Raw genomic sequence first — 9,254 nt, 5'->3', positions numbered from 1 at the left:
TTTTTTTTACTACTCTGCTTATTTTTATATAATTTATTTATTTACCCCCTTTAGTAATTTTATTATTTTTACTTAAATTAACCGAATTACTAAATTAACCTTATTATTAACTCATAATTTAAATTATGCCAAGCCATTATCATCCACTATCAACATAAATGGTCTATTTACTACTTAAGGACCTCCACTTTAATAATCCATAGCTATTTGACACTTTTAGCTATTAAAACTCAAGTTTTACACTTTACGCGATTGAGTCCTTTTTATCAAATTGACTAACCAAACAATAGAATTTCTAAACGAAGCTTTCACACAATCACTCAATCATGCTATAAATATTAAAATAATAATAAAATAAATATTTGGACTTCAGATTTGTGGTCCCAAAATCACTGTTCTGGTTTGACTAAAAATGGGATGTAACAACTTTCCCCCACTTGGGGATTTTCGTCCCCGAAAATCTTACCAACAAAGAGGTTAGGGTACTATTTTCTCATAGCCTCCTCGAGCTCCCATGTAGCCTCTTCGACAACGTGTCATTACCAAAGTACTTTCACCAAAACTATGCATTTATTTCTCAACTCTTTAACCTCTCGAGCTAAAATTCTGATTGGTTCTTCGTTGTACATCATGTTAGGTTGAATTTCAATCTCTGCCGGAGAGATTACATATTGTGGATTTTCTCTAACTCAATCGGTAAAGCTAGTAGATAAGGCACTGGCCCTATTCTTTCGATGATTAATACAGCCCGATGAAACATGGACTCAATTTGCCTTTGCAACCAAATCGAAGTATTTTCTTCCACGGGGATACTTTTAGAAATACTTTATCACCAATCTGAAATTCAATGTCTTTACATTTCAAATCCATGTACGATTTTTGTCGATTTGAAGCTATTTTAAAATTGTCGCGAATTATTTTCACTTTCTCTTTAGTCTCTTTAATCAAATCAACCCTAGGAATCTTTTTCTCACTAAGCCCGGTCCAGTACAATGGAGTTTGGCATTTGCGACCATACAAAGCTTTGTATGATGCCATCTTTATGCTCGATTGAAAGCTATTATTATACGAAAATTCAACCAACGACAAATATTTCTCCCGATTGCCTTCAAATTCTAAAATACAACAACGAAGCATATCTTCGAGAATCTGTATTACTCTCTCAGACTGACCATTGGTTTGTGGATGAAATGCTATACTAAAATTCAACCTTGTACCAAGAGCTTCTTGTCGTTTCTTCCAAAACTACGATGTAAACCTCGGACCTCTATCTGAAATAATCGAAACTGGCACCCCGTGTAATTTAACAATATTAGATATGTACAATTCAGCCAATTTATCAAGCGAGTAGTCATATATGTACCGGGATGAAATGCACAGACTTCGATAATCAATCTACAATAACCCAGATAGCATCTTTCTTTTTCAAAGATAGAGGCAAACCCGATACAAAATCCATCGTAACTCTATCCCATTTCCATTCTGGTATCATCACCGGTTGTAGCAATCCTGAAGGCACTTGATGCTCAACTTTAATTTGCTGACACACCAAACATCTTGATTCAAATTTTGAAATGTCTCATTTCATTCCCGGCCACCAATACAGTTGTTTCAAATCATTGTACATTTTGGTACTCCCCAGGTGAACAGATAGACAACCACTATGTGCTTCGTGTAAAATTTTCTGAATGAGTTTGGAATTCTTTGGTACTCAGATTCTATTTCAGAACATTAAACAATCATCGGCTTCGACCTGATAGTTTAAATCACTATTCAACTCACATTGCACTCTTTTAGCTTGTAACTCGATATCACAATTTTGAGCTTCACAAGTGAAGAAAAACCGGTTTAGCTTTCAACTCTGCTAGAATCGAACCATTATCGGACAAAGTCAATCTTGTATTCATCGCTCTCAAAGCAAATAGAGATTTTCTACTCAAAGCATCTGCAACTACATTTGCTTTCCCCAGATGATAATCAATTACTAACTCATAATCTTTCAATAGCTTGAGCCATCTTCGTTGTTGCAAATTCAAATCTCTCTAAGTCATTATATACTTTAAACTCTTGTGATCGGTAAAGATGTGACACTTTTCACCTTACAAATGATGTCGCCAAATTTTCAATGTGAACACAATAGTGGCCAACTCTAAATCATGCGTCAGATAGTCCTTTCCATGCGACTTCAACTATCTGGAGGCATAAGCTATTACTTTACCCTCTTGCATCAAAATTCAACCCAAACCGTTCAATGATACGTTACTATAAATAATAAATTGTTTACCCGACTCAGGTTGAACCAAAATTAGCGCTTCAGTTAACAATGCTTTCAACTGATCGAAATTCTGTTCACATTTCTCGGACCACTTGAATTTCACATCTTTTTATAGCAATCTAGTCATAGTGTAGCAATCATCGAGAAACCTTTAATAAAATGTCGATAATAACCAGCTAATCGCATAAAATTTCTAACTTTAGATACATTTCTCGGTGGTTTCTAGTTAACAACTGCAGAAATCTTGCTTGGATCAACTCTTATACCTTCCACTGAAACAATGTGTCCCAAAATCCAACAACTCAGAGCCAAAACTCACATTTGCTGAATTTAGCGTACAGTTGTTCATCTCTCAAGGTTTGTAACACAACCCTCAAATACTCGGCATGCTCAGACTCATCTCGTGAATAAATTAGAATGTTGTCAATGACTACAGCAACAAATCTGTCTAAATATGGTCTAAAAATCTAATTCATCAAATCCATAAAAATGACAGGAGCATTAGTTAATCCAAAAGGCATAACAAGGAATTCATAATGTCTATAGCTCGTTCTGAAAGCAGTTTTTGGCACATTTGAATCTTTAACTTACAACTGATAATAACCAAACTGTAAATCAGTCTTCGAAAACACTATTGTACCTTTCAACTGATCAAACAAATCATCTATTCTTGGCAACAGATACTTGTTCTTTATTGTAACCTTGTTGAGCTGTCGGTAGTCAATACACATTCTTATTGTGTCGTCTTTCTTCTTTACGAATAATACTGGCACATCTAAGGGCGAAAAATTAGGTCGTGCAAAACCTCTACTTGTTAACTCTTGTAACTGAGATTTCAACTCTTTCAATTCTGTCAGAGCCATTCTATATGGAGCTATAGTTATCGGTGAAGTTCTTGGTACTAACTAAATAGAAAATTCAACCTCTCTGATTGGTGGCAACCTCAGTAATTCTTCTGGAAATATATCTGGATATTCACAGACTATAGCACTGGTTCAATCTTTGATTTAGACACTTTTGTATCTAACACATAAGCAAGATAAGCTTTGTAATGTTTTCTCACACATATCTAAGCTGACATAGACAAAATCACAGCAGCCAGTTCACTCAATTCATCTAATTCAATTTGAAGGATTTCACTATTCTGACATGTCAATTCAATAATCTTTCGTCTACAATTCACAACAGCATCATGCAGAGTCAACCAATCCATACCCAGAATTATATCGAACTTATCAAATGGAAAAAGCATCAAATCCATAGGAAAACAGTACCCCCGAGTCATTAAAGGACAGTTCTTGCAAACTTTATCAACTAGAACATACTAGCCTAAGGGGTTTGAGACTTTAATCACAAACTCAGTAGACTCAACAGGGAAATTCTTACTAGAAACTAAATTTTCACAAACATATGAATGAGTTGATCTAGGATCAATCAAAGCAATCATTTTAGTGTCGTAAAGAGAAAATGTACCAGTTTTAACATCGGGTGACGATGCCTCTTCGCGAGCACGAATGGCGTAAGCTCTAGCAGGTGCTCCCGCTTCAGATCTCATAGTCGAATCCTTTGTTGTGCCTCTACTACTGGTCAAATTTCTGGCATTTCTCGGTGACCTCCCTCTAGTGGCTGTGTTACTCGGTCTTGCATTTTGGAATTGGTCTTTCTCAGCTAACTCAGGATAATCCCAAATAAAATGATCTGGTGAACCACATCTGTAGCAAGCTTTATTACTTTTATTCCATCATTTCTATAACACCCCTTATCTGTATTCAATGCCGAAACAGGATACGAGGCATTACCGGACTTACAAAGCAAGCAAACATAAAAATTGAGTCATAAATTTGCATCCAAATTAAAACCATTTTTATTCAATCATAAAGTCCCTAATACGAGCCTACGAGGCCCAAAACATGCTTCGGAAGTGGTTTGGGACTAAATTGAGAAGTTAGGAAAATTTTACAAACTCAGAAACTTTTTTTGCTATGAACAAGGGTCACACGCCATGTGGTCAGGCTGTATGGTCACACATGGCTGTGTTCCTAACCCGTGTAACTCTTTTTTTTTGCAAAGCATGAACAAATTGAGGTCACATGGCCAACTTACATGCCCATGCGCTAGGCCATGTGGTTAATTTAATTTTCATAAAATAGGTGCAGACTTCATACGATCGGGACACATGCCCGTGCTTGAGGCTATGTCCCTCACACGATTGAGACACACGCCAGTGTCTTTACCCATGTGCTCAATTTTGAGCATTCTGTTTCTCAAAATTAAGGTGCAGGGGACACAAGGCCAGAACACATGCCCATGGGGCAGACAATGTGTCACATATGGTCTAGACACACGCCCGTGTGTCTATCTGTGTGGACAAAATAAAGGCTATTTGCCAAGCCATTTGTCACCCTCATTTGCACATACACACCCACAATCTTAATGACAAAAATCTTGGCATATTTAGGTAACCAAAACATCCACAAACAAGGCCAAATCATGTCATTCCATTATCCATACTCAACATTTTTACAACATCATATTTTGCCAAACCAAATCATACCAAACTCACATTCTACAAGTTCCAATATGGCTACCAATAACATGCATAGTTTTACTTAGTTTTCCTAGCATACCAATGAGCCAATCTTAACCATTCGACAACAAAACCATTAAGCCATATCCAACCATTTACCAAGCATTTATAAACCACATCACACAAGAGATAATTGCACATGCATGCATATATGAAGATATATATAAGCTTACAACCAATTCAACCAAAATGAGCCAAGTTACATGGCCAAATTCCAAAACAAGCCTATGACTATTACAAGGCAATATATTTGGTCAAATCATAACGACACATATAACCAAATGACCAAGTCCCTATACATGCCATATTCTCAAAATGTTTAAAGTCATCGGTACCCAAAATAAGAATTTAATAGTGTGATGCAAACTTCAATAATCTCCAACCCGAGCTAGCTTGGTGACACTATAAAATATGGAAAATAAAACGGAGTAAGCTATATAGCTTAGTAAGCTATATAGCTTAGTAAGCTCGTATGAAAGAAATAAGCTAACCTTACCATACATTAACATGCAAGTAATTTAACATAAGATAATGTAATTTACCAAAATCTCATGATCATAATTCACTTCCATCACAACTTACCTTGAAATCGTCATTTCACGAATTAATAATCACAAGCTTTAAGTACATACCTATACCATCTTGTAATAATTTCATACTTAGTCTTATCGTCGTTATACCCAATGGACCACTCGGAATAATAATTTCAAATACTCTGGTAAACCTTGCACACAAGGTGCCACATATGTAGCCATTGCTACCTCTATGTCATAACACATATATGCTCACTCTCGAGCCATTAACGGGCCTGCTCACACAAGTTATTAGTCAAGACGTAGCTACATGGTGCTGCTCACACAAGTTGTCAAGTAACCGCAACATATATCGATATACTCAGCCATTGGTAGGATGTACAGGACTAGCACTCGGATCACATAACATAAAACCCTAGTGACATGTCACTTGTATCCTAATCTATTCCTAAGGTTCGATTGGGATTTCTCGCTTGCCAAAACATCGTCAAACATGTCCGTAAAGTCATTTACACAATTCATGAAGTATTAAAGCATTTAAAATACAATTATAATAAAGCTTATTTAACATACGAACTTACCTCGGTTACAAAAACCACCAGAGGGACCTATTCGTCAATTACTTTATTTTTCCCCGATCTAGACCCAAACTTCGTTTTTCTTGATCTATAATACCAAATTTAACTTATTTAATCATCACATTATTCAATTCAGCCCTGATGTGTGATATTCGTAATAGGTTTTAAAGATTTATAAATGAAACGTTCTTGAGACTAACTTATTATCACATTAAGGCAAGTGTACCTATCGAATAGTAGTATAGTTCCGCAAGACCAGATTGTTGAACCCAAAGGAACTATGAGTACTAGTATTTACTTTCTTTTTATTATCTAGCCTAAAATTTAAGAGGTTTGGTTGTCTAAACTAATTACTCACTAAAAATGCACAAAAAGAAAAACTTGGGAAAATACTTTTGGGGAAAATTCGATTGATTGAGATAATACCTAAGGACAAATCCACCTAGACTTCACTTGTTATTTGACTCTAAATCAGACGATTTATTCATTTGACTTGATCCGTAGAAATCCCTAAGTTATATTATTATCTCTCTTGAGACTAATAACGTTGATAAACCATAATTTATATATATTTTTACCCCATGTTTAACGTATTTTATGGATGATTTCCTATTAGAATTGGTGAATTTGATGCTCCTAATGCTTTAATTTCATGTTTTATACTTAGAAGAGCATAGGAGAGCGAAAGGAATGAGAAACGAGCCAAAACCGAAGAAAATGGGCCAAAGTACGAAATCAACACGGCCTAGACCTCCTCACATGGGCAGACCACACAGCGGTGTCAATTTGGCAGGCTCGAGCACAGCCTGAAGTAATCGCACACGGGTGTGTTACACGGGCGTGTCCCTGCCGAGCCCAAGTTGAGTCCAATTTAGAAAAGGCTAATTTTGAGGGCTCTTAGGCATTCCAAAGCCTATAAATACACCCTAGAGGAAGAAGAAAAGGGAGGCACAGAATAGGGAGTAAGGAATTACTCCAAGGAAGCCGATTGATCCATTTCAGAAGCTGGATTCACCATCAAAACTGAAGATCTCTCCTAAATTTCTCCTTCAGGAGTTTTGGGTTTTCTCTATGTTTTATATTCTTTATTATTTTAAGATGTTGTCCTTTCTAGTTATGAACTAAATCCCCTAAATACCTAAAGGGAATGAAACCTAAGATGAATCTTGTTATTATTTTCTGAATTGTATGATAAAAATTTAACTTGTTCTTAATTATGTGTTCTTAATTCTTGTTTTGATATCCCAGGATACTGATTCAAGATAAGCTTTTATTCAGAGGAGGAATAGACCTTGTCTAAGAGTACATTTTTCATAATTAAGTGGAGTTGATTGCGCGCCTAGACATAGGGTGACAATATTTTACCGGATTAGGGTGAAACCTAATAAGGGGATCCATAGATCGAGTTAATGCAACCCTAGGGTGTTAATTAGAGAAAGGTCTCAATTATTCAATCTAGGGATTAGACGTTATTAGTCTTGAATAGGGATAATAACATAACTTAGGAATCTCTACGGAACAAGTTAAATGAATAAATCGTCCGGTTTGGAGCCAGAATAACAAGTACAGTCTAGGTGGATTTTTCCTTAGGTATTGTCTTAATTCAATCGATTTTCCCAAAAGCAATTCCCCAGTTTCATTCTCTTTGAATGCTTAGTTTAGATAATTAGTTAGTTAAAATAAACCTCTTTATTCTTAGGCTAGATAATAAAAAGACAGTCATTACTAGTACTTTTAGTTCCCTTGGGTTCGACAATCCGGTCTTGCTAAAACTATACTACTGTTCGATAGGTACACTTGCCTACATCGCGATAATATTTAGTTTTAAGAGCGATTAATTATAAATATTTAAAACTTATCACGAAATAACGCGATCAAGTTTTTGGCGCTGTTGCCGGGGAACTAAAATATTAGGAACACTCAATTTTTATTACTTTAGCCATTTATTTTTCTTGCAATCTAATTTTATTTTTAATGTTATTCTAATTTTCTAATTTTCTTTTTCTTTCTTCTGACAGGTTTTTATGGTTTATGACTAGAAGAAACCCGTCAAGACCACTACTTTTTGACGAAGAAATCGATCGCACAGTTCGCAGAAACCAAAGAGAAATAAGGTGAAGCCTAAGATACACAGAGAACGAGCAAGAAGACGATACTCAACCCCCAAGCAAAGAGATGGCTGAAAACCAAGACAATCAGCTACCTCCTGCAATTGCGGTTAATCAAAATCCTGCCCCACGTATGATTTTGCTAAACCTTTTTTAACAGGAACTGAATCGAGCATAGTTAGACCTACTGTAGGTGCAAATACTTTTGAACTAAAACCTAACACTATTCAAATGATACAGCAACTTGTTCAGTTTGATGGTTTGCAGGATGAAGATCCCAACGCTCACTTAGCAAACTTTTTGGAACTATGCGATACATTTAAAATTAATGGCGTTTCTAATGATGCCATTCGTCTTCGGTTATTCCCTTTCTCATTAAGGAACAAAGCTAAACAGTGGTTGAACTCATTACCACAAGGGTCAATTACTACTTAGGCACAATTGACCGAAAATTTTTTACTAAAATATTTTTCGCCGACTAAAATGGCTAAATTTCGTAATGATGTCTTTTCTTTTATGCAGATGGATTTAGAAACACTCTACGATGCATGGGAGAGATACAAGGACCTTTTGAGAAGGTTCCCTCACCATGGGTTACCGTTTTAGCTTCAGGTTCAAACATTCCATAATGGCCTGAATCCTTTGACTCGGCAAATGGTTGACGTAGCTACTGGCGAAACCATCAATAATAAAACACCTGAAAATGCGTATGAGTTCATAAAGGAGATGTCATTGAATAACTATTAGTGTAACACCCCGAACCCATGACCGTCGCCGGTGTCGGATACGAGGGGTTAACGGGCCAAATCCTCTCAAAGTACCAACCAATTTGGCATTTCCAGACAGGCTGGAAAACTGCGTCACTATCGCCTTAAAAATCATTTCTCGAGTTCCAAAACTCGGAAACTGATTCTGTAAATTTTCCCTGAATTTAGACTCATATATCCATCCATGGATTTATTTCTAGAATTTTTGGTCAGGCCAATTGGTACAGTTTATTAGTTAAAGTCACCCATGTTACAGGGGTTGACTACACTGACCTTCGCGCGTTACAACTTGAATATCTCTCTGTACAGGGCTTTAATACTGGTGCCGATTGTTTCTAATGAAACTAGACTCAAAATTGAATCCGCACATATAAGGCATGACTTCTAATTATTTCTGGATAATTTA

The 9,254-nt window shown here is 36.2% G+C and overlaps 1 non-coding gene across 1 annotated transcript; it reads right to left on the bottom strand.

Moving 5' to 3' along the window:
- Window positions 1-8,570: 8,570 nt before the first annotated feature.
- Window positions 8,571-8,677, bottom strand: LOC128279702 (small nucleolar RNA R71). Its single transcript, XR_008269900.1, has one exon. It is a non-coding gene; the product is annotated as a small nucleolar RNA R71 (small nucleolar RNA).
- Between the last annotated feature and the right edge of the window lie 577 nt (window positions 8,678-9,254).

Source organism: Gossypium arboreum, chromosome 8 (genome assembly GCF_025698485.1).
Source record: "Gossypium arboreum isolate Shixiya-1 chromosome 8, ASM2569848v2, whole genome shotgun sequence".
Taxonomy (NCBI): Eukaryota; Viridiplantae; Streptophyta; class Magnoliopsida; order Malvales; family Malvaceae; genus Gossypium; species Gossypium arboreum.
Note: the sequence above shows the minus strand (reverse complement) of the source record. Positions and strands in the feature narration are given on the sequence as shown.